This window comes from Aotus nancymaae, unplaced genomic scaffold (genome assembly GCF_030222135.1).
Source record: "Aotus nancymaae isolate 86718 unplaced genomic scaffold, 86718_ANA_hifiasm-v0.15.2.pri h1tg000131l, whole genome shotgun sequence".
NCBI classification, from domain to species: Eukaryota; Metazoa; Chordata; class Mammalia; order Primates; family Aotidae; genus Aotus; species Aotus nancymaae.
In genome coordinates, this window is record NW_026988546.1 from 6454683 (window position 1) to 6477082 (window position 22400).

Consider the following 22400-nt stretch of genomic DNA (forward strand, 5'->3'; position numbering starts at 1 on the left):
TGGCCCCACTTCTGCATTCTTTCAGGATCTCTGCAGCAGTGCAGGGGCTTCCAGCCTCTTCCTGTAATTTTGCAGAAGGTAGATGCAGGAGTGGGGAGCCCTCACGTCAAAGGCTGCCTTCCAGGACTGCTGGCTCAGGGAAGGGAGGAGGGGGAACATAGTGCAGAGCAGAAGACAGCGACCCTAGGCAGGATGTCTGGAAGGAGAGATAAAAGCAAACTGCAAAGGTGTTTTAATAGACGTGCTGTTTCCGTTCTTTACCATGTGTTTTTCATTCCGCTTTTGGTTACTTTTGACTTGAATTATGGAGTCTGGTTAAGGTAACTTAGTTGCAATTACTTTTAGACATCTAAAATGAATACTGACTTTTCCTGGTGGGGCTAGGGGTGATGGGAAGTGGCTAAGACAGAACGCACATTGCCTTTTAGAAAGCTGGAAAATTCTTTTATTCTCACTTCCTTATGGGAGCAGAGAACCTGTTTTTCCAAGAGCTAAGAGCAGTTTGACAAATGCACAGGGTAAAATCTTGCATCCAAGATAGAAAGACAGCCCCAGTGATGACATAGTGTGGTCATTACATTGCCAAAGAGGAAGCAAATACCCTTTAACCAGAAGGACAAGACACAGAGATAAACATTCTTCCTATTACAGAAATATGGTGGATTCCTTAATGACTGTGATCTTAAAAAAGTGATGCAATTGTTTTCCACTGAATAGCTAAAAATACTGTTAGGAGTATCAGTATGTCCCCCGATATTGTCAGAAGCTTCATGGGACCCTCAGGCAAGTATAGTGTATCCTCTCTTTGTACCTCAATCTCTACTCTTGTAAAATGCAGATAATTATACCAGTAAGGGCTATTGTTCGAATTGATGAAATTAGTTTTTGAAATCTTCAAGTGGCTTGCAAATAATTCAAAATTCAACTGTAATTTCCAATCATTCTAAAAGCTGCATCTTGCCTTTTTTGGAAACATCATTGCTCTGTTGGCTTTTTCTTTTTCTTTTTCTTTTTTTTTTTTGAGACAGAGTCACTCTCTGTCACCCAGGCTGGAATGCAATGGCCTGCTCTCAGCTCACCACAACCTCCGCTTCCCTGATTAAAGCAATTCTCCTGCCTCAGCCTCCCAAGTAGCTGGGATGACAGATGCACGCCACCACACCAGGCTAATTTTTGTATTTTTAAGTAGAGATGGGGTTTCAAAAGAATCAAAAAGCAACCTGGGCTTCTAGGAGTGGAAGAGTACACATATAGGGGAATCCAATGAAAGGTAGGGGTGATATGTTTATGCAGAACTGTCTTGGTCCAGACTTTCTGCCTCTAGTGACAAGAGTTGTTCTCCTCTTAGTATGGAAGAGGAGAGGAGAAACACCTTCACAAAGGGAAATCTATGTCCTGCTTTTTCTGCATTTGCTGCTTCTTAATTGCCTTCACTTCAAAGCAATCCTTATGAGAATGATACAATGGACTTTGGAGACTCTGGGAGAAAGGGTGGGAAGGGAGTGAGGGATAAAAGACTACAGATTGGGTTCAGTGTGTACTGCTTGGGTGATGAGTGCACCAAAATCTCACAAATCACCACTAAAGAACTCACTTATGTAACCAACCACCAGCTATTCCCCCAAAAACCTATGAAAAAAAAAATTTAAATCTTTATGCCAAAGTGGCATATTTTGGTGTGACATATTTTGGTGTGGCATATTCTGATCCTCCAGTGGCCTTCTATAGATCTGCATGTCTGGCTTTCTGATGTATGGGTACAGGAAAGCCTACTTTGTAGACTGACATATACTAAATAAAATATTCGTATACAAATACTACACAGTAGTCCCGCCTTATCTGCTGGGGATATTTTCCAAGACTCACAGTGGATGCCTGAAACTGTGGGTAGTCCCAAAACCCGCATATACTATGTTTTTTCCTATGCATACATACCCATGATACATTTTAACTTATAAACTAGTCACAGCAAGAGATTAACAATACTAATAAAATAGAATAATTATAACAATATACTGTAATAAAACACATGTGAATGTGGCCGCTCTCTGTCAAAATATTTTATTGTATTGTACTTAATCTATTTTCAGCCGCACTGTGGACCATGAGTAACTGAAAGCATGGAAAGAGAAACTGCAGATAAGGTGGGGTGGCAGGGTCAGCTACTGTATGAATAAATACATTTTATAGACAGATATAACCTTAAAGAAGAAATAGAACACTCTATGTCTGCACATACTTTATCCACAGCTGTATTCATAAAAATGTAAAGTGCAGAACAGAAGCTGCTCACTAAATCAGCTCAACTGAAATATCTGGAGAATTAGTGGTACCTGGTCTTTTGGATCCAATTCTCATGAAATGTGCAACTCTGACCTACTTATGAGATTAAAGTGTGTTTTTTGTTTGTTTTTGTTGATGTTGTTTGACCCTCTGGGTCTCTGTGGCTTATTTCCAATAGGAATAAAATAAATAATTTCTGTTGGAGAGAGTGTATCCCTGTGACTCAGGTGGCTCGCCCTGGTGCTTACCTGTCTGGCTACCCCACATCTTTCAGACCAGAAGGTCCAGGTGTTAGGATATCCAGCTCAATAAGCCCACCACCATCTCAATGATGAGCCCTTGGCAGCCTTGGGTGACCATTTGCAGAGTCAAGAATGGGAACAGATATGAGACACTAGCTTTCCAGACTGTCTGAATCCCCACCATTTACCCATATGATGGAAAATATACTACTTCCACTTCTATTACAAAGCATAATGACTTCCCCAGACTAAAGTGTTTTAATTCAATGTTTCTCAATATGTGGTTCTTACACCCTGAGTCCCTTTCAAAGAGTTTGTGTGGTCAAAGCTGTTTTAATACTAGTAGGATATAATTACTTGTCTTTTCACTGTGTTGACATTTATGCTGGTACTAAAGTCACGGTGGGAAAACTTCTAGTGCCTTAGCAAGAATCAAGGTGGTGGTTCCAAACCAAACCAGTATTCATGATATTCTTCATCACCAAGCACTAAGAGGGAAAAGAAAAGCCCCGTCGCATTCCAGAACGACCTTGATGAAACAGTAACAATTTTTTTTTTTTTTGAGATGTATTCTTACTCTTGTTGCCCAGGCTGGAGTGCAATGACATGATCTCGGCTCACCGCAACCTCCGCCTCCCAGGTTCAAGGGATTCTCCTGCCTCAGCCTCCCAAGTAGCTGAGATTACAGGTGCCCACCAACACGCCCAGCTAATTTTTTTTTGTATTTTTAGTAGAGACGGGGTTTCACTATGTTGGCCAGGCTGGTCTTGAACTCCTGACCTCAGGCAATCCACCCACCTCGGCCTCCCAAAGTGCTGGGATTGCAGGTGTGAGCCACCACGCCTGGCCACAGTAAAATTATTGTTATTAAATCTGGACACTTAAACACATTATTTTCTTTTTTGGACACAGTCTCACTCTGTTGCCCAGGCTGTAGTACAGTGGCACAATCTCAACTCACTGCAACTTCCACCTCCCAGGTTCAAGCAATTCTCCTGCCTCAGTCTCCCTAGTAGCTGGGACTACAGGTGCACACTGCCACGCCTGGCCAATTTTTTGTATTTTACTGGAGACAGGATTTCACCATGTTGCCCGGGCTAGTTTCAAACACCTGAGCTCAGACAATCCACTCCCTCGGCCTCCCAAAGTGCTAGGATTATAGGCATGAGCCACTGCACCCAGCAACACCCATCTTTTTGATATTCTGAGCGACGAAAGAGAAGATGCATCAAGCACTTCTGCTCATATCAAAGAACTGTGGCTGTCTTGAGGAAAGGCAGTTGTGCAATGGCCCAAGTTGTAAGTTCAACAAGACATTTCTTCCATTTTCACCGGAAACAACAACTGACAAACAAATACTTAGATTTTGGTAGTAGATATTTTCTCAAAAATGAAGAGTAGCCTGTCATTCTAAGGGAAACAATGAACAGTATTTGTTTTTGTTTTCAAGGATAAAATTTGAGTTTTCAGGTGAAAATCAGTATTTTGGGAAACTGTGAGCTCGGCAGTTTCCCAGTGTTTAAAAACCTCTGATTAGATGGATGGTGATATTAATTATTGTAATCTGTTGGCCGGGCGCGGTGGCTCACGCCTGTAATCCCAGTACTTTGGGAGGCCGAGGTGGGTGGATCACGAGGTCAAGAGATCGAGACCATCCTGGTCAACATGGTGAAACCCCGTCTCTACTAAAAATACAAAAATTAGCTGGGCATGGGGGCACGTGCCTGTAATCCCAGCTACTCAGGAGGCTGAGGCAGGAGAATTGCCTGAATCCAGGAGGCGGAGGTTGCAGTGAGCCGAGATCGCACCATTGCACTCCAGCCTGGGTAACAGGAGCGAAACTCGGTCTCAAAAAAAAAAAAAAAATTATTGTAATCTGTTAATATTGTATAATGAAATGTATCAGCATTTGAAAGATCTGTAGAAGCACTGTTTTCTATATCTAACAAAATAATGTGTATGTTAAAGATCTGTTTGAAGCTTAAGATAGACCAAATGGGCTTTAGTGTAATAGAATATGAAACGTTTCTTGATGTGGTTTCAGATTCCATGTTACAATCTTTAAGAAGTAGTTAAGAAACAACTACTTGTCAAATTTTGGTGTAAAATCTATCTATTCACCAGGCCCCCAGCTTGGGGCGCCTTCCTTCCCCATGGTGGGACACCTGGCTTCAGATTTCGCCTTCTCGCCCCCTCCACGTGGTGGAGGTGATGGGCCAGGGGGGCCGGAGACCGGCTGGGTTGATCCTCGGACCTGGCTAAGCTTCCAGGGCCCTTCTGGAGGGCCAGGAATCGGGCCAGGGGTTGGGCCAGGCTCTGAGGTGTGGGGGATTCTCCCATGCCCCCCACCGTATGAGTTCTGTGGGGGGATGGCATACTGTGGGCCCCAGGTTGGACTGGGGCGAGTGCCCCAAGGCGGCTTGGAGACCTCTCAGCCTGAGGGTGAAGCAGGAGCCGGGGTGGAGAGCAACTCCGAGGGGGCCTCCCCGGAGCCCTGCACCGTCCCCGCTGGTGCCGTGAAGCTGGAGAAGGAGAAGCTGGAACAAACCCCGGAGGAGTCCCAAGACATCAAAGCTCTGCAGAAAGAACTTGAGCAATTTGCCAAGCTCCTGAAGCAGAAGAGGATCACCCTGGGATATACACAGGCTGATGTGGGGCTCACCCTGGGGGTTCTGTTTGGAAACGTGTTCAGCCAAACAATCGTCTGCTGCTTTGAGGCTCTGCAGCTTAGCTTCAAGAACATGTGTAAGCTGTGGCCTTTACTGCAGAAGTGGATGGAGGAAGCTGACAACAATGAAAATCTTCAGGAGATATGCAAAGCAGAAGCCCTCGTGCAGGTCCGAAAGAGAAATCGAACCAGTATCGAGAACCGAGTGAGAGGCAACCTGGAGAATTTGTTCCTGCAGTGCCTGAAACCCACACTTCAGCAGATCAGCCACATCGCCCAGCAGCTTGGGCTCGAGAAGAATGTGGTCCGTGTGTGGTTCTGTAACCGGTGCCAGAAGGGCAAGCGATCAAGCAGTGACTATGCACAATGAGAGGATTTTGAGGCTGCTGGGTCTCCTTTCTCAGGGGGACCAGTGTCCTTTCCTCTGGCCCCAGGGCCCCGTTTTGGTACCCCAGGCTATGGGAGCCCTCACTTCACTGCACTGTACTCCTCGGTCCCTTTCCCTGAGGGGGAAGCCTTCCTCCGTCTCTGTCCCCACTCTGGGCTCTCCCATGCATTTCAACTGAGGTGCCTGTCCTTCTAGGAATGGGGGACAGGGAGAGAGGAGAAGCTAGGGAAAGAGAACCTGGGGTTTGTGCCAGGGCTTTTAGGATTAAGTTCTTCGTTCACTAAGGAAGGGATTGGGAACACAACGGGTGAGGGCAGGGGAGTTTGGGGCAACTGGGTAGAGGGAAGGTGAAGTTCAATGATGCTCTTGATTTTAATCCCCACATGTATCACTTTTTTCTTAAAGAAGCATGGGACACAGTAGGTAGACAACACACACACACAAACAAACAAACAAAATCTATCTATCTATAGAGACAGAGAGATGATGATCTGAGATGGCTATCAAAATGTTTCTCTTTTCCAACTACATTTCTGCATAACATTGCATTTCCTTCTTAAATTTCAACCAAAACCACATATTCAACAGATCAAATGCAGAAGCAGACATGAAAATTGAGCTTTCCAGCTGTCTTCTATTAAGCTCAATGTTAAAGAGATTTGCAAAAACGTAAAACCACACCACTCTTCTTACTAGTTGTTTTGTTTTGGAAAATATAGTTATTTTTCATGAAAATATTCTGTGTTACATGTTACAGACTTAATGTTGTTAAATTTAAGTGAATTAATTTGTTAGCTCCTAAGTTTTAATTTCTAATGCCATAAATATAATAGATACAACCCAAATAAACAAAAGCCCTTTGGGATCCTTAATAGTATTAAAGAATATATAGGGTTGTGCTACTTGAGGCACTCTTTGAGAATAGGGGCTGAGAGTAGCTGGTTTAATTAAACTTGAAATTGATTGAATATGTTTCCACACACAGTTTCAATTCTTGTTAATATTCCCCACATATTTCCATTATATAAAACACTGAGTTATAGATGTATTCTTTGCTAAAAGCATCTAGATAATTGTACCCTCTGGGCTCTGCTCCCACCATGTTGTACCATTTGGTTCCAAGGAGTCCCTGCTGCTTAACTTGGGGTTAGGGCCACAAAGAAGTAATTTAGAGATGCAGAATCTCTGTGCTTTTAAGGAATTTGCATTGCTTACTTTATTTGTTTATTTATTTATTGTTGGTTCTATTTTAGGAACAGCTTTTCTTCGGGCTGTTTCCCAACACATTTTAATGTTATTTTTACAGACACGGGTTTTTTTTCTTGCAAATAGTGTCACATATTTCCCTGCCCATTGTGAAGCCACCTTCAATCTCTGTTTAAAAGTGTTATTGAATTTAGTTGTTTAAAGGCATTATTTAAACCGCCTTTGCTGTGGTAAGAGATGTGAATTATTTATTTGTTTTATATTATTTTAGTTATTAACCAGATAATCAATGCACATGGTGCAAAATTCAGAAGGTACCAGAAGAGAGTAATTAAAAGTGATTTTCCCCTTCCCTTCACATTGAAGTCTTCCTTAGTTCTCCTCAGAAGCAACTACTATTGCCAACTCCTTGTGCATCCTTTCAGAGATATTCCAAACGTGTAATGGCCACGCACCCTTTTCTAACAAATGGTAGGATACTCCACACAATGACTTGAACTTTCTTCTTTCACTTAGCACCCTGTCTTGGAGATTGGCCCGGAGAGAGAGAGTTTGCCTCACTATTTATAGCGGTGTAGTGCTTGCTCCATTGTATGGACGAATGACTTGACTCTTCCCCCTACCTATAAACATTTAGATTGCTTCCCAACTTTTGCTACCTTAAACAACGTTCTAGTGTCTGCATACATCTGTGTTTGTGTACAACAAACATATACAAATATAACTTCAGGATCAAAAGGTATGTAAGCCAACATCACTTACACTACAGTTGTGTTAGAGAAAATTGTAAGTCCTAGGTTACTGAGAAATTTTAAAGAAGCTGGTGATATTGTGCAATAGATAGTTTGTCTTCTTTCAGTTTCCTGATGTACATCTCCTAAAATCCTTTAAATCTGGCCAGGTGCAGTGGCTCACACTTGTAATCCCAGCATTTTGAGAGGCCAAAGCAGGTGCATCACTTGAGGTCAGAAGTTTGAGACCAGCCTGGCCAACACGGCGAAACCCTGTCGCTACTAAAAATACAAAATGAGCCCGGCATGGTAGTGTGCACCTGTAATCTCAACTACTGGAGAGGCTGAGGCAGGAGAATTGCTTGAATTTGGGAGGTGAAGGTTGCAGTGAGCTGAGTGAGATCCTGCCACTATACTCCAGCTTGGGCCACAGAGCGAGACTCTATCTCAAAAACAAAACAAAACAAAAAGGCTTTAAATCTCTTGAGTGATAAGAGTACTTTTGTATGCTAATGAAATACTGGTGGCTGGGGAGTCCTAGGCAGCTTCAGGATGGGGGCTGATCACTGGAAAAACCAAGGCATGACTAGAGGGTTGGGACTTTCAGCCCCAACCACAACCTCCCAGGAGGACAGAGGCACTCAAGGTTAAGTTGATCACTAGTGGCCAATGGTCTAATCAATCAGGCCTATGCAAGGAAGCCTCCATGAAAACCCAAAGGACAGGATTCAGATGGGCATCCAGATGGTTGAACATGTGGAGGTTCCTGGAGGGTGGTGACCGCATGCCTTCCCCCTGCCTTGTTCTGTATCCCACAAATCTTTATAATACATGGGTAAACATAAATAAAGTGCTTCCCTCAGTTCTGTGAGTTGCTCTAGCAAATTAATGGAATCCAAAGAGGGGTTCTAGGACTCCCCTCCCCAATTAATAGCCTGTTGGTCAGAAGTATAAGTGACAACCTACTACTTGGATGTGGCATCTGATATTTGGGGCAGCAGTCTTGTGGGACTGCACCCTCAACCTGTGGGATCTAACTCTGGGCATATAGTGTCAGAATTGAATTGAATTTGAGGACACCCAGCTGGTGTCTCCTGGAGAATCACTTGCAGAATTGCTTGGTATGTGGGGGAGAAATCACACTCATCTGGGGTTACAGAAGTGTTCTGTTTTGTGAGCATCCAATAGGAAAAAAACAGCTTGGGGTTGGGCATGGTGGCTCACATCTGTAATTCCACGGCTTTAGGAAGCCAGAGTGAGAAAACTGCTTGGGCAGGAGTTCAAGACTAGCCTGGACAACATAGCAAGACCTTGTCTCTACAAAAACAAAAATAAAAGTAAATTAGTTGGGTATGGTGGCGCACCTGTGGTCCCAGCTTCTCAGGAGGCTGAGGTAGGAGAATCACCTGAGTCCAGGAGTTTAAGGTTACAGTGGGCTGTGATTGTGCCACTGCACTCCAGCCTGGGTGACAGAGCAAGATCCCGCCTGTAAAAATATTTTTGTAAACTGTTTTTCTCTGATATCTTACAAAGTTATATGGTAAGTAGCACTTAGCTTGGTTGTTAACTGCCAGAATAGCTCCATGGAGAGGTGTTGTTCCTCTTTTCTTTAAAAGAAAGTGGAAAGAAAATAGTTTCCTTAGCCTGACTAGAAAAAGAAATCAGGCTTTATGCTTCTTGATCTTGGAAAATGTTCAGTCCATTTTTGTCAGGAGGGTGAAGAAATAAGGAAGAGGGTTGAGGAGAGGCTTTGCTTTTCTGTTTTGACTATTTTGTTTTGTTTTTTTTTTTTTTTTTTTTTTTGAGACGGAGTTTCGCTCGTTACCCATGCTGGAGTGCAATGGCGCGATCTCGGCTCACTGCAACCTCCGCCTCCTGGGTTCAGGCAATTCTCCTGCCTCAGCCTCCTGAGTAGCTGGGATTACAGGCACGCGCCACCATGCCCAGCTAGTTTTTTGTATTAGTAGAGACGGGGTTTCACCATGTTGACCAGGATGGTCTCGATCTCTTGACCTCGTGATCCACCCGCCTTGGCCTCCCAAAGTGCTGGGATTACAGGCTTGAGCCACCGCGCCCGGCTGTTTTTTTTTTTTGAGACGGAGTTTCGCTCTTGTTACCCAGGCTGGAGTGCAATGGCGTGATCTCGGCTCACTGCAACCTCCGCCTCCTGGGTTCAAGCAATTCTCCTGCCTCAGCCTCCTGAGTAGCTGGGATTACAGGCACGTGCCACCATGCCCAGCTAATTTTTTGTATTTTTAGTAGAGATGGGGTTTCACCATGTTGATCAGGATGGTCTCGATCTCTTGACCTCGTGATCCACCTGCCTCGGCCTCCCAAAGTGCTGGGATTACAGGCGTGAGGCACCGCGCCTGGCTGTTTTGACTATTTTATTTCTTGAGCTAGTTGAGAAGGAGAAGCTTTAAGGATGGGTCATGAGAGCTCAGAAACTGATCACTGCCTTGCTCCGTGAGGCAGCCTGGTGGAAGGGACAGAACCAGGAAATGTGAGCAGTCACACCATCACACACTGTCCTGATTTGCATCCTGTCCTTCTGCACCATTAACTCTGACTTTGAACACATTATTTGCCCTCTCTGGGCCTCAGTTTCCTTACCTGTAGAACTGAGCTATGTAGAATTTCTTCCTTTTTTCCCATTAGACCTCTTATACCACCATCTCCACACCTCCATTGCCACTGACCCTCAGCCCACTGCAATGTGCTTCTGTCCCCATGATGCCACTGAGCACATCCAGATGTCACCAACAGCCACTGTGCTGCCACATGCAACACACTCCCAGCAGCCCCTGGCCACCACTCCTTGGCTATGTCAGTCACTGACTTCACTGTACTGGCTCCTGGCTCTTTCTCCCTATCCTTCCTTGATGCTTCCTTCTCAGTCACCTCTGTGGATACTGCCCCCTAAACCTTAGGCTGCCCTGGAACTTGACCTTCGACCCACTCTTAACCATTCACATTCTTTCTTGCATGACCTCACTCACTTTCCTGGTTTATTTATTTGCTCTTTTGCTTTACTGATTTTTACCTACCATTTGGCTAATGACCCCTATGTTCATACCACCAGCTCCAACCTTCCCCCTGAATCTCACGTTTCTACAAGTTTAGGAAATTTTTCTATTTGGATGGCTGTCCCCAAACTGCTTCTGCTTCAATTGGTCAAATTTGAATTCATCTCCACCACCAGCCTGTTTTTTCTATTTTCCTGATGATTATACCTTTTGGTTATCTAAGATACCTTTGCCTTCTGGGTTCAAGCAATTCTTGTTCAAGCTTAGCATAATGATCTCAAGGCTCATCTGTGTTGGAGCGTGTGTCAGAATTTCCTTCCTTTTTCAGTGTGAATAAGAGCCCATTGTATGGATGTACTACATGTTGCTCAGGCATTCACCTATCTACGGAAGCTTGGGTTGCATCCACCTGTTGGCTATCGTGAATAATGCTGCTGTGAACATGAGTGTGCAAGTATTTCTTCCAAACCCTGCTTTCGATTCTATTAGGGAGTATACTTTCCATATCTTAACCTTGACCAGAACTAAATGGAATTTCATCGTTACCCAGCTGGCTCCCTCCCTTCCAGTCACACTGGACTTTAAGCCTTAGAAGCGATGGTTGAGATTTATTCACCTTGGTGGCATTGTGAGGATGAGTCACTTAGCAAACAACTTCCTGCTGAATAGTTTTCTCCTGGCACTCTACTCAATCCAAGTACTAGGAGAAGGACACCCTGTGAACTTTTTTTTTGTTTTTTTGAAATGGAGTCTTGCTCTGTCACCCAGGCTGGAGTGCAATGACGCAATCTCAGCTCACCGCAACCTCCGCCTCCCTTGAACGCCTCCGGGTTCAAGCCATTATCCTGCCTCAGCTTTCTGAGAAGCTGGAATTACAGATACCCACCACCATGCCCAGCTAATTTTCGTACTTTGAGTAGAGACAGGATTTTATCATGTTGGTCAGGCTGATCTTGAACTTCTGACCTCAAATGATCTGCCCGCCTCGGCTTCCCAAAGTGCTGGGAACCATGAGAACTTTTAAAGTCAAAAAGGTCCTAAGTTCAGGACCATTTACAAATTCTTCATTTCTAAGGTGAGGATTCTAGGTAAGTAGAAAAAAAGAATTTATCTAAAACCAGGAGTAAGAGACAAGGTTTATCAAGCTGTGCTTGAAAAAGAATGAGGGAAAAAACATTGTACATTATACTTTGTTTTTTTTTTTTAAAAAAACTCGGTATATGACAGCATTGACAGTTTTTATCTTAAAAAGTTACATTTTAAATCAAACTCAAAGACAATACTAGGAAATTGTGCTGATAACCTTTAATGTGTCTACAGTTTAGGACATAGTGGGTGTCAGTCTGCCTTAATTTTAGAATCTGTTTTTTGGCTGAAACGAGAAAGAATGAATCTAGAGATTAGCATGATGATGGTTATATACACACCTGTGTCCACAGAAGCTCACTGGTACTTCTTTTCTGTTGGGTCTCATTACTGTTTCCCTCTCCCTTTTAAATTTCACGAAGATTCAGTTAGCAAGCTGTAGGTTCAGGGTCAAAACGGCGGACATTTTGTAAATGATGAAATGGAATGTAGAATCTTAAAAACCTTCTATGTACTGGCCCCATGACGTCTCCCCTGAGGTTGGCTCAACGTGCAGCACTTGGCTTCCTAGAATAACTAAGTCCATTTTCGAATGTTGGCAGCTGTGACTGCCACCCCCAGGGTCCGGCACTGCTAACTTCTCTCTGGAAGGATTACTCATTCCATTGCTCCTCACCTTAAATCTGGCAGCATTTTTGTCCACCAGTGAGGACACCTCAGGTTTCCAGCACAACACACAAGCTGATACAGGAAGACGCACATACCACACACTTCCCTCTGCTTGCCTGTGCCAAGAATCCTTCTCGTCTGAGAAAGACCAAAGTGTTGGTTTTGGACGCCACCACCAAATAATAGCATAGGATGCAACACATTTCCCAGAGATGAGCAGTCAAAACTTTAGACTTCAAAAGGCATCACCCTGCTAAATCTGCTAACAGGTGGCTTAGCACCATTCAGGTGATATCTACTGAGAGACTGGTGCTGTCAGAGACCCTCCATTAAAATAGGTCATGGCCCCTGACACAGACTCCCATTCAGTTTAACCCTCACCTCTCCAACTGCCAAGAGACTGGTCATGGACCCTCCAGAAGAAGAGAAAACAATTCATTTTGCAGCTGTGTGGGGTTATCTGCTCAGGGAAAGCAGGCGTGCAAGTTATGACTGGGAATTTCCAAGTCATGTAATCCTAATGTTGCCACGAGAAGGTGAAGCAACTCCCAATAACCTGCCTGGGTTTAAGACTGCCCAGGGGTTCTCTCAGCTGGCAAGCTGCCTCTCTGGCCTCTGCCTGATTCCTTTTGGGAAACAAAACTGTCTCGCTGCCCTTCTGCTCTGAATCTGATTCTAGGTTGGACTTAAGTTAGCAAACTTCTCCTGTGTCTTGATTCTGGTGTGACTCCTGAACTCTGTCTGGGTCCTGCCTTCTGGATGGCAGACTCAGTTTTCAGCTCTGTCTGAGTTTGCAAAGTCGTCTCAGCATCCCCAGCCCAGCCTGGTAACTGGGCTGAGCTCCTGGTATTCCTGATCCTCAGCAGTGTCCCTTCATTCCGGTGAACTTGGCACAGGGCTCCTGTGGGAGCCCAGGCATGAGTCGGCTTGCTCTCCTGGCGGAGATGCTAGGGCAGGTTTCCCAGGCAGGAACTGTGGCTTTGTTACCTGCTTCGTGGAAAAGTGCAGCCACGTGTTTTTCCAGTCTGATTCACACAGGCAGCTCCAGGTCTTCAGGGGAATCAAGAACAACTAGCACTAAGATGGCTCCAAGGTGGATTTTATGTCACCCCTTTGTGTTATTTTTCTGGGACAAAGAGGCTAGATGGGCATGTGAACGATAATATCACATTATTTACTAGCACATCAGAAATGGGGCTCTCTCAAACTATGAACAAAGTGGTATTATTGTTCCTAAGCACACACGCATATTTAAACTGGCACCAAGCTGTTAATTATGTTAATGCCTTTATTGCACAAAAATGTAAAATCTACCATTAACTTGGAGGCTGACATGAAGAGCTGGCAAATCTCCCCTCTCCTTCCCTATCTGGCTATCTTGCTGGGCTTATAATGCCAGGGCCTACTTGGAATGGCCACAGCCACACATGGGCATCACGGGAGACCATCGGGGGCAACTTCACCTTCTTCTTCTGAAACGATTGTCGACTTTCAGAAATCAGCAGGTGAATTATACCCAGCGCCGTGTTTGCACATATAAATTGCACACCTGCCAAGTACAGAATCCTTGAATATTTCCCCAACAAAAACTTCCTTTGGCTTGCTTTCCCCATAGTCTTTCTTTCCCTCACTTGCCCATTTTTCCTGCAGAGGGTCTCCTGTTGTTCTCACTGGGCCTGCTCTTCCCAGGTGGACTCTGAGGCTCCTTCTCTGTGAGCTAAAACCTCGTAGCCTGAAGGCATTCTCCTCCACTGGGCCATAGCCCCTCCCCTCAGCCATTCCTACCGCCACCTCCTGCTGCTTTCTTGCACCCACAGAGAGGGTACCATGGCCTGGTGCTTCCTCAGCTCAGCCTGGTCTCCCCTCTGCTCAGTCTGGTCTCACGTTGGATGTAGGGTCCCTCTGAAACTGCTGCCTCTCTTCTGAGAGCTTCAGATGGAAAGGGAAAGAAAGTAATCTTTCAAGACTCTGAGTCTAAACCCACTCCAGGTCTCACCTTCCTACACCAAAAATGCCACCCTATCAGCAGTTGAAATATACTGATAAGATGAACATCATGGTCGTAGTAGTGATGATGAATGATTGCTCCCCCAAACTCCACATCTAGGATCCGGGCCATCAGCAGTACTCGCTAACTGTCTGCCCCATTAGTTCTGCTCCAGCCAGGACCTGCTGTCCTTTCTCTGCATCCGTGTGCCAGTTGTAAATGAGGAAGAAAGACCTGTCCAAAATAAATGAATTCTAGATACAAAGCCAACTGGCTGGGTGAAGGCGTTCTTCTCGTAAAGGAAGGCTGTGATTCTGCAAGTGCCAAAGTGCTGGTTCCAGCGTTGGCCAGTGTTCTAAGGCAGCCTGCGCATGCTCACATCAACATTAGGATTACATGACTTGGAAATTCCCAGTCATCCCTGTGGGTTCGGATGCTGACGGTCGAGGAAGGTGTGCATGTATTAGTCTAATCTATCTTTTGAAAATATTTACACATCCAAAATATGTGCAAGTGAGGGGAAAATACCAGTTTCTCAATCCAAGTGAATCCACCTTAAAATAGGTAGGGTTGAAAGGCAATGGTCCTATGTGGGCCATCCCTGCCGGCTGCCTAGCAAAAGCACACCCCGACTGTGGAGGGTGCCTCTGCAAAGCCACAGAAGAGTTGTTGTCATGGCAAGTAGGCCTGCTTCCACAAATGACACATACTCATGCTGGTAGAGATGAAAGAAACTTTATGCAATTTCTCTGGGAGACAGAATTTTTGTTTAACTTTGTATGTGACATTTGTACAGAAAATTTTTTTAAAGCATTTGTTAGAAAATCAACACACCCCAAGCAGAAACTAAAGACATGAATTCCCCAGATAGACTCCTAAAAATGAAGATGGTGGCTTCAGTTTGCAGAATGCAGACTTCAAGGAAGTCCCTCCATGAGTGATCTTCTCTGTGATTAAGGCCTAGGCTGATGGTGGTGCTGGTGGTGGTGGAGAAGGATTGGGGAAGGAGAAGCAGCCCCTCACTAGTGAAGAAAAGCTGGACTCTGAGACAGAAGCACCACCCCCAGAACGTCCACATGCACACTTCCCTGCAGCCTCATTTTCAGCTCTTCATTGTACCTGTGGATGCTATAACCTGGGGGTTACTTCCATTAATTCAGGCAGAGATTCCCACTTTGCATCTGCTGACATCTGGAAGGCCAGACTCTTGGCTTTGCTTTAATTCAGGTTAATTGCCAACTGGATCTCAGAGCAAAGCCCAAATAATTCAACTGCCTAAATGGGAAATGGGCCTGATGTGTTTGATCTGAGCAGGGCCATATAGAGCCAATGGATAGCAGCCTTTTATTGGCTTAGGCATTTTCAAGGAAACTGAATTAAATTCAGTGATACTGATAAAGTTACAAAGTGCTGTGAACACAGATACAAATGTCTCAGTTCTTGCTCACAGTCTTTCCTCTGTTATTATAAATATGGGAAAGACGGTGTGGACTGGTCAAAAATGAGGCTATGATGGCTACCCATGCAGCCTTCCTAGTGGGAATACTTTATTTGATCTAAGGATAAACAGGAGTCTGCCAGGTGGAAGAGAGTGAGGAAGGGAGTTCCAGGAGTCACAGGATGAAAGGTGTCTCCCCTCACTGGCCAAAGGTGGAAGGTGTGAGGTGCAAAGGGAATGAGCGGGGAGGGTTCTCAAAGACTCTCCTGCACAGGATCGCAGTATCTGCTTCCGTGTCCTCATCATTTTCCAAATGTATTCTTAGAAAAAGAAAACCTCTCAAGCATTCTCTCCATTTGCTTCTGGCCTGACCTGGAAACTCAAGGGACCAGAAGCAATACAGCAATACAGATAGACCCTCCATGCCAAGAGGGTGGGAAAGAGAACTGAGTCCAGAAAATGTTAGCTAGATTACATTACAGCCATGTGCCAAATGGAAATCAAATTTCAAGTTATTAAAAGGAAGGCAAAAAAAGAAAAGAAAAGAAAAAGCCCTCAAATTTAAAGACGGCTACATGAATAGTTGAGATATCTGATACTGATTCACCGCTGGACCCCCTCTAGCCCCCGTGGTGACAGTGACTTTTCTGGTCTTACTGAGGAGTAATTGCTCAGAATCTCTGACTCTGCATATGATTTCAGGGATATTTATAGAGTTAGGATGACCCAGAATTTTTGAAGGTTTTTTATTTTTGGCAGATAGTCTTGCCAGGAGATGCTGAAGGTCAGGTATTTTAGAAAATCTGTTTCTGGTATTTCGGCAGTCAACTACTATGCAATGAGGGAGAAAGAAGCTTGGTTGTTCCAGGAAGCTCTGTTATGACTTCCAGGTCCAATTTTAAAGCACCTTCTGAAATACATGAAGGATATTCCTAAACTTGCTCTCTAGAAGAACTTAAAGCATAGCTTTTCATCACACACAAATCTGTACCATGGGGCAGAATTAGCCACAGGAGACATTCTCAATTGTCAATCAGCCATAAAAATGGCTTGAAGAAAAAATAGATAATGGGAAGTAACTCTTTAAAGTAAGAAGAGAGGTGGTACATTGTTTGTTTCACAGGTAAGGTAAAGAAGACACAAAAAGTGAAGGGTGTTACCTGTGGCCACACACACTGCTCCATAGGAGCTCCTGGGCCTGGAGTTCGCCCCTCCCTCCTAGAGCTTGGCCAGTCCAGGTTCTTTCTGGCCAGACCATTTGGATTTTCTGTTAATGACCCTAATCAAAGCTGAAATAGCACAAAACGACTGGTGGCAGTGGAGAGAGAACCTGGGATTTCAAATTTTTAATGTTGACTCATAAAGTTAATTCACAAAGACTAACAGATTTCAGTGTGGTTTAAAATAAACATTCTTGCTGGGCATGGTGGCTCACGCCTGTAATCCCAGCGCTTTCGGAGGCCAAGGCAGGAGAATCGTTTGAACCAGGGTGAGCAGAGATTGCCCCACTGCATTCCAACCTGGGTAACAGTGAGATTCCATCTCAAAAATAATAGTAATAAATAAAATAAACATTCTGAAAAATAAGTGAGGCATAAAACTCCCATTTCAGAAATTCCTGGTATTTCAGGTATTTTAGGGAAGCAAATAGTTCATTCAAAAGAGAATTTTGCTAGGTTTGCACAGACTTTGGACATTAATACTTCCTTTAAATGGATTTCGGAATCATTGACAGAGGAAAAACAGAAGTAAAACTGCAAGAGAAGGCAAGCAGACACATGAATAGATTGCTGCTGAAAAGGATTGAAATCAGAGACAAAGAGATCTCAAACAAGAAGCAAAATTTTTTAGAGTCTACCTTAGAAATACTTTTCGTCTGAAACCATCCAGCAACATTTACTAGCCCAAATGAACTGTGAGTGTGAATACTTTCATTTTATCGGTCACTGATGCACCAAACATAGCCTTTCTTAATGCGGTATCAAAACCACACTGGAAACTTGTATCCAGTGCTCCAAATAAACTCTAACCACGGATGGGAAACTCGGAATCATGGAGTTGTTTGTGGATTTGGCTCAAAGTCAGGCATGTTTTGAGGCTTTAAACACTATTTACATCCAATAAATCAGTTTGTGAAAAAGGAGAGAGGGAAGAAACGGGATGTGGAAATTTTCTATCTCGAGAGAGAGCCAAGCATGTTCCCTCCTAACCAGAGCAGGGCAGAAGCCGAAAGGGAAGGAAAAAAGCCTGCCCTTTGTGGAAAGCTGAGCTTTTCCTGAAAGTCTGACAGGCAAAGGAACAAAGTTTGAATCCTGCAAGATCATCGCTGTAACCAGATCAAGTTTCTCCTGTTTGCTGGAGGCCCTTGGGTCTGCCATCACAACTGCACCCAGCCCACGGGCACAGGCAGGTGCAGACCCTGCCTGTAGAGTCAACTTCCATAGACTTTCCTGTTGGATCTGGGCAAATAGTGTTTTCAGAAAAAGCGAATCCAGCTTTCTGAGCCACCGCCCTGGGATCTGCTACTGTGTCATAAGAAGACATGCAGGGTCCTGCCTCCTGACCCCGCTGCCAGGAGGGGAGCTGGTTTGATCATTCCTGACCCCTTCCCACCAACCTTTATGATCTTAGACACTTTCTCACCTTCCAACCATGTGAGGCAATTAAGAATGACTACCTCTGAATCAAGCGCAAATCATCCACCAGTTTCTTGGCCAAGGTTTGAGTGGGAGGAACAGCTTGTGTGAAATCCTTTAACGGTGACAAAATGCTTAAAAATCTTAATGGCAGTGGTCAGTCAGGGTAACAAACTTAGGGAGGTCTGACCCTCCCAGCTCATATTTTCATGTGTTCACTTTCTTCCTGGCAATGATGAGGTCATCCTAATCCCCCTGGGGTAGCCCTCATCCAGGTAGGAGGCTACTGTTTGTCCCTGCACAGATGGATCTAGCCCACCAGCAGCCCCCTCACAACTCCACCACAGGGTGGCAGTTTCAAGCACACTCCTAGAAGCTCTGCCTTTGGCCTCTCCCAGAGAATGAAATTTCAGCATTTGTACAGCTCAGACCCACTGGCTGCAATTTTTCTACCTCCTGTTTATCTAGGTGAAGTAACTGACAGAGGAAGTAATACTTTCAACTGTTTAGAGTTCCTGAGTCTAGTCTATGTTTAGTCTACCTCTACTCCACTCTCCCTCCCCCACTCCAGAAACTGACATTTCGTAGTTTTCTGGTAAATTACTGAGTCCAGAGTTGGAAGCCCTAAGAGGTGGTTTTTTTTTTTGTTTTGTTTTTTTGTGACGGAGTTTCGCTCTTGTTACCCAGGCTGGAGTGCAATGGCGCGATCTCAGCTCACCGCAACCTCCGCCTCCTGGGTTCAAGCAATTCTGCCTCTGCCTCCTGAGTAGCTGGGATTACAGGCACACGCCACCATGCCCAGCTAATTTTTTGTACTTTTAGTAGAGACGTGATTTCACCATGTTGACCAGGATGGTCTCGATCTCTTGACCTCGTGATCCACCTGCCTCGGCCTCCCAAAGTGCTGGGATTACAGGCGTGAGCCACCGCGCCCGGCACAAAGGATTCTTTACGGTCATCTGTGGGGTTCATTTCACGAAGAAGCATCTTCAGGGTAAGAAAGAAAAAAGTCCAAGATGCAAATATATGCCAGGCACAGGCCTCCTGAGAAGTGGCCCTATCCTTCCTCCCTCCGCCGCCCCCCGCCCCTCCTCGGGTTTCGCCAGCTCCCCCTCCACGGCCCCCCACTACCCGCCGCTCCTGGGAGCAGGCAGAGGTCCCGGCGTGAGCAGACCCCTGCCACTGCGCCCCGGCCTCGTCCGAAACTCGCGCCCGAGAGCCCACGCCCGAGGCGACGCTCGGGATAACCACGGTGCTCCAAGGACCCGGAGGGCACGAAGAAAGAGCCCTGGCGAACAAAGGGGACGGGCCGGGAGCGCCGCAGCCTGGGGCGGGGGCCCAGCGACCGCGAGGCCTGGGGGCGCCCGTCCCCCGCGCCCCGACGCCCGGTGCCAGCGAGCGCAGGCGTGCGTCTCCTTATATGGTCAAATGACACGGCGGGGGTTCTCGAGGGCGGGAGCCTCGCTGGGCTGCACTCGGCCGGCCCCGGAGCTGCAGTCACCAGCCGCCCGCCCGCCCGGTCCGGAGTCTCCGGCCCGCTGCGGCGCCGTGAGTACCTCCAACCCCCGGCGCCCCGGAGGGAGGGCGAGGGGCTTAGGCACCGGGGCTCGGAAGAGGGGGCCGAATCCCCGTGCGAGACCGGGCGAGAGGGGAGCAGAGCCGGAGTTGGGGAGCTGGGGAGAGGAGAGCAGAGCTGGGGTCGGGGAGACCACGGGGAGAGGGGAGCCGAACCGTGCGGGGAGAAGCCGGGAGAAAGGAGCTGAGCTGTGAGGTACACCCGGGAGAGGGGCGCCGATCCCTGGGGGTGCGGGGTGGAAAGACCTTGGGGAGAGGGGAGAGGAGCAGTGGGAGGGGGGTAGACTCTGGGGGCGCCGGAGCTCAGAGGAGCCCACCGACCCATCCCCAGAGGGAGGACTGCAGTCCACGTCCTCACCAGGTGGGGCACCGCCATGCGGGCAGGGGCCGGGCGAGCCTGGGCAAAGGCTGGCAGCGGGTCCCAGCCGGCGGCTGCAGGGAGGCGACGCTGTCCCCCTGCTTCCAGGCCCGACTCCCGAGCGGGTTGTCCTGGCATGGTGGTCTGCGCGGGGGTGTCCGGGCTATTTTTCTTTAGTAGAAATAAATGGAGTTTGCAGTGTGACCTCGCTCCTTGACTCGGATAGACGTTTAGTAACTGAACCATTTGGTTTTTAAAAAATGGCTTATTTTAAATGAAAAAGATTAAGTTTTTCTTAAGTCACACTCATGTGATATCTTTGCCTACCAGAAATTGAGGGAAGAAAATATTGAGTGTTTTTCTGATTTTAAATGAATCAGTCATATTTACTTTCATATCTCCAATGGGGTTTTCAATGGAACTAGGCTAACCCTGTTAGCTGAAATGTGTGGCTGGCCTCCACGCAGTAGTGAACTTAGCGCTGAACTTAAGTCCCGCACTCCCTTCCACATATTTTGGAAGGTAATAAATCAAAATTTGGGCTTAGAATCAGGAGAACTGTCTTTAAAACAACTCCAAATACATCTCACATATTTGGTGCTGACTCTACTAATGAGTGTCTTATAATAATAAAGGAAAGTAAAAAATACTAAAAACACTATCCTGAAGGTGTTTTAGACAAAACAAACAAACAAAACAAAACAAAACAAAAAACCAAAAAACCAAAAAACATTTGCAGGAAGTCTTAGTAGTACAGGAATTCCTATCAATTAAAGTCTACCAATTAAACTTTAACAAAACCAAACTCAAAGAACGTTTTATTGTGCATTTATATAAATTTTTTTCAAGTGTTACTAGATTTAGATCACCCCACAATTTAGAAGACCATCAATGAATGCATAGAATTGTGTTTCCATGGTGTTTATTAGCCTGCCATAGTTTAAAATGCATTTCCACGGTCACAAGTCAATGAAGGCTGTTGATGGGCATACTACAGAGCAGGAACTGTTCTGGGCACATAGGTTCCTCCTCATTTTAGTTTACCGTCTCACAAACAGCCACAGGGAGATGCGGTAGGCTAGAGGATGCTGGGGACTGCATCTAGGCGGCCTGAATTCACATCTGGGTTTCTCAGCCTGTGCAGTGTGGGCCAAGTCACTTAATCTTGTGGTGTCTCCATTTCCTCCACTGGGAAACAGGGACAATGCTGTTGTCTTTTTGGCAGGTTGTTTAAAAGCCTGCACATCATAGACAGTGTATACATATTTGATAGCCTCATTTTTACAGGTAAAGACACTGAAAACAAAGATCAAAGCAACTTTAACTCAGGGTTTTTCAGCCTCTAAATGGTAGCCCTGAGATCTGACCCCAGGCAGCTTAACTTAATAACCTGAGTTCTAACCACTAAACACACCAAGGGAGGAACATTTGAACATTTCTTTTTTTAAAAAACATTTGAATATTTCTGTGAGGCCTTATGCTGCATACTTTGACCCAAGATTGCTTGTTAAACCACTTCCAGTACTGAAAGCTGTTTAAATTGCAGTCAAAAACACCCAGTAGAATATTGCCAAAAAAAAAAAAAATCAGACTGGCTAATTAGGAGGAGTTTACTCCTGTCTTGTGCCGAGGGCCAGTTACTCAGTCTCTGTGACTCAGTCTGCCTCCTCCGTCAGCGTAGGGCTTGAGTTGGTAAGCTGTTCTCTTGACTCAGATGCCATGAGGTACAAAGTTCCTTGAGCTTGGGTGAATGGAAACATGAGACGTTGAGTTCTTCTGTGTAGTTTTATCATGAGAATTTTATCAAAGCCACATTTATTAAGTGTTCATCTCAGGTTGCATTATACTGAGGTCACTTCCTCAAGATGACCATCTGAAGCAAAATGCATGTGCTCTCACTAGTGGCTGAGAACTGAGTCTTCCTGGAGACTAGGCTGGCATTTTGACTTTGGGGTGAGTCAAGTGAATTTCCTCTGTCATCCTGAATTGTGGATTTCAGTTTTAGCTCCTGTGATGGTTACTTTCATGTGTCAGCTTGACTGGCCATGTGGTGCCCAAACATTTGGTCATGTGTTCTGGGTGTGTCTGGGAGGGTGTTTTGGATGAG

At 45.5% G+C, this 22400-nt stretch overlaps 1 protein-coding gene and 1 pseudogene across 1 annotated transcript in view; both read left to right on the plus strand.

Moving 5' to 3' along the window:
• The window catches only part of LOC105710759 (ankyrin repeat domain-containing protein 36B-like), a 261940-nt gene that overhangs the window by 188022 nt on the left and 51518 nt on the right, over positions 1-22400 (plus strand). The gene's annotated exons all lie outside the window — the stretch shown is intronic.
• Positions 4589-8380, plus strand: LOC135272799 (POU domain, class 5, transcription factor 1-like; annotated as a pseudogene).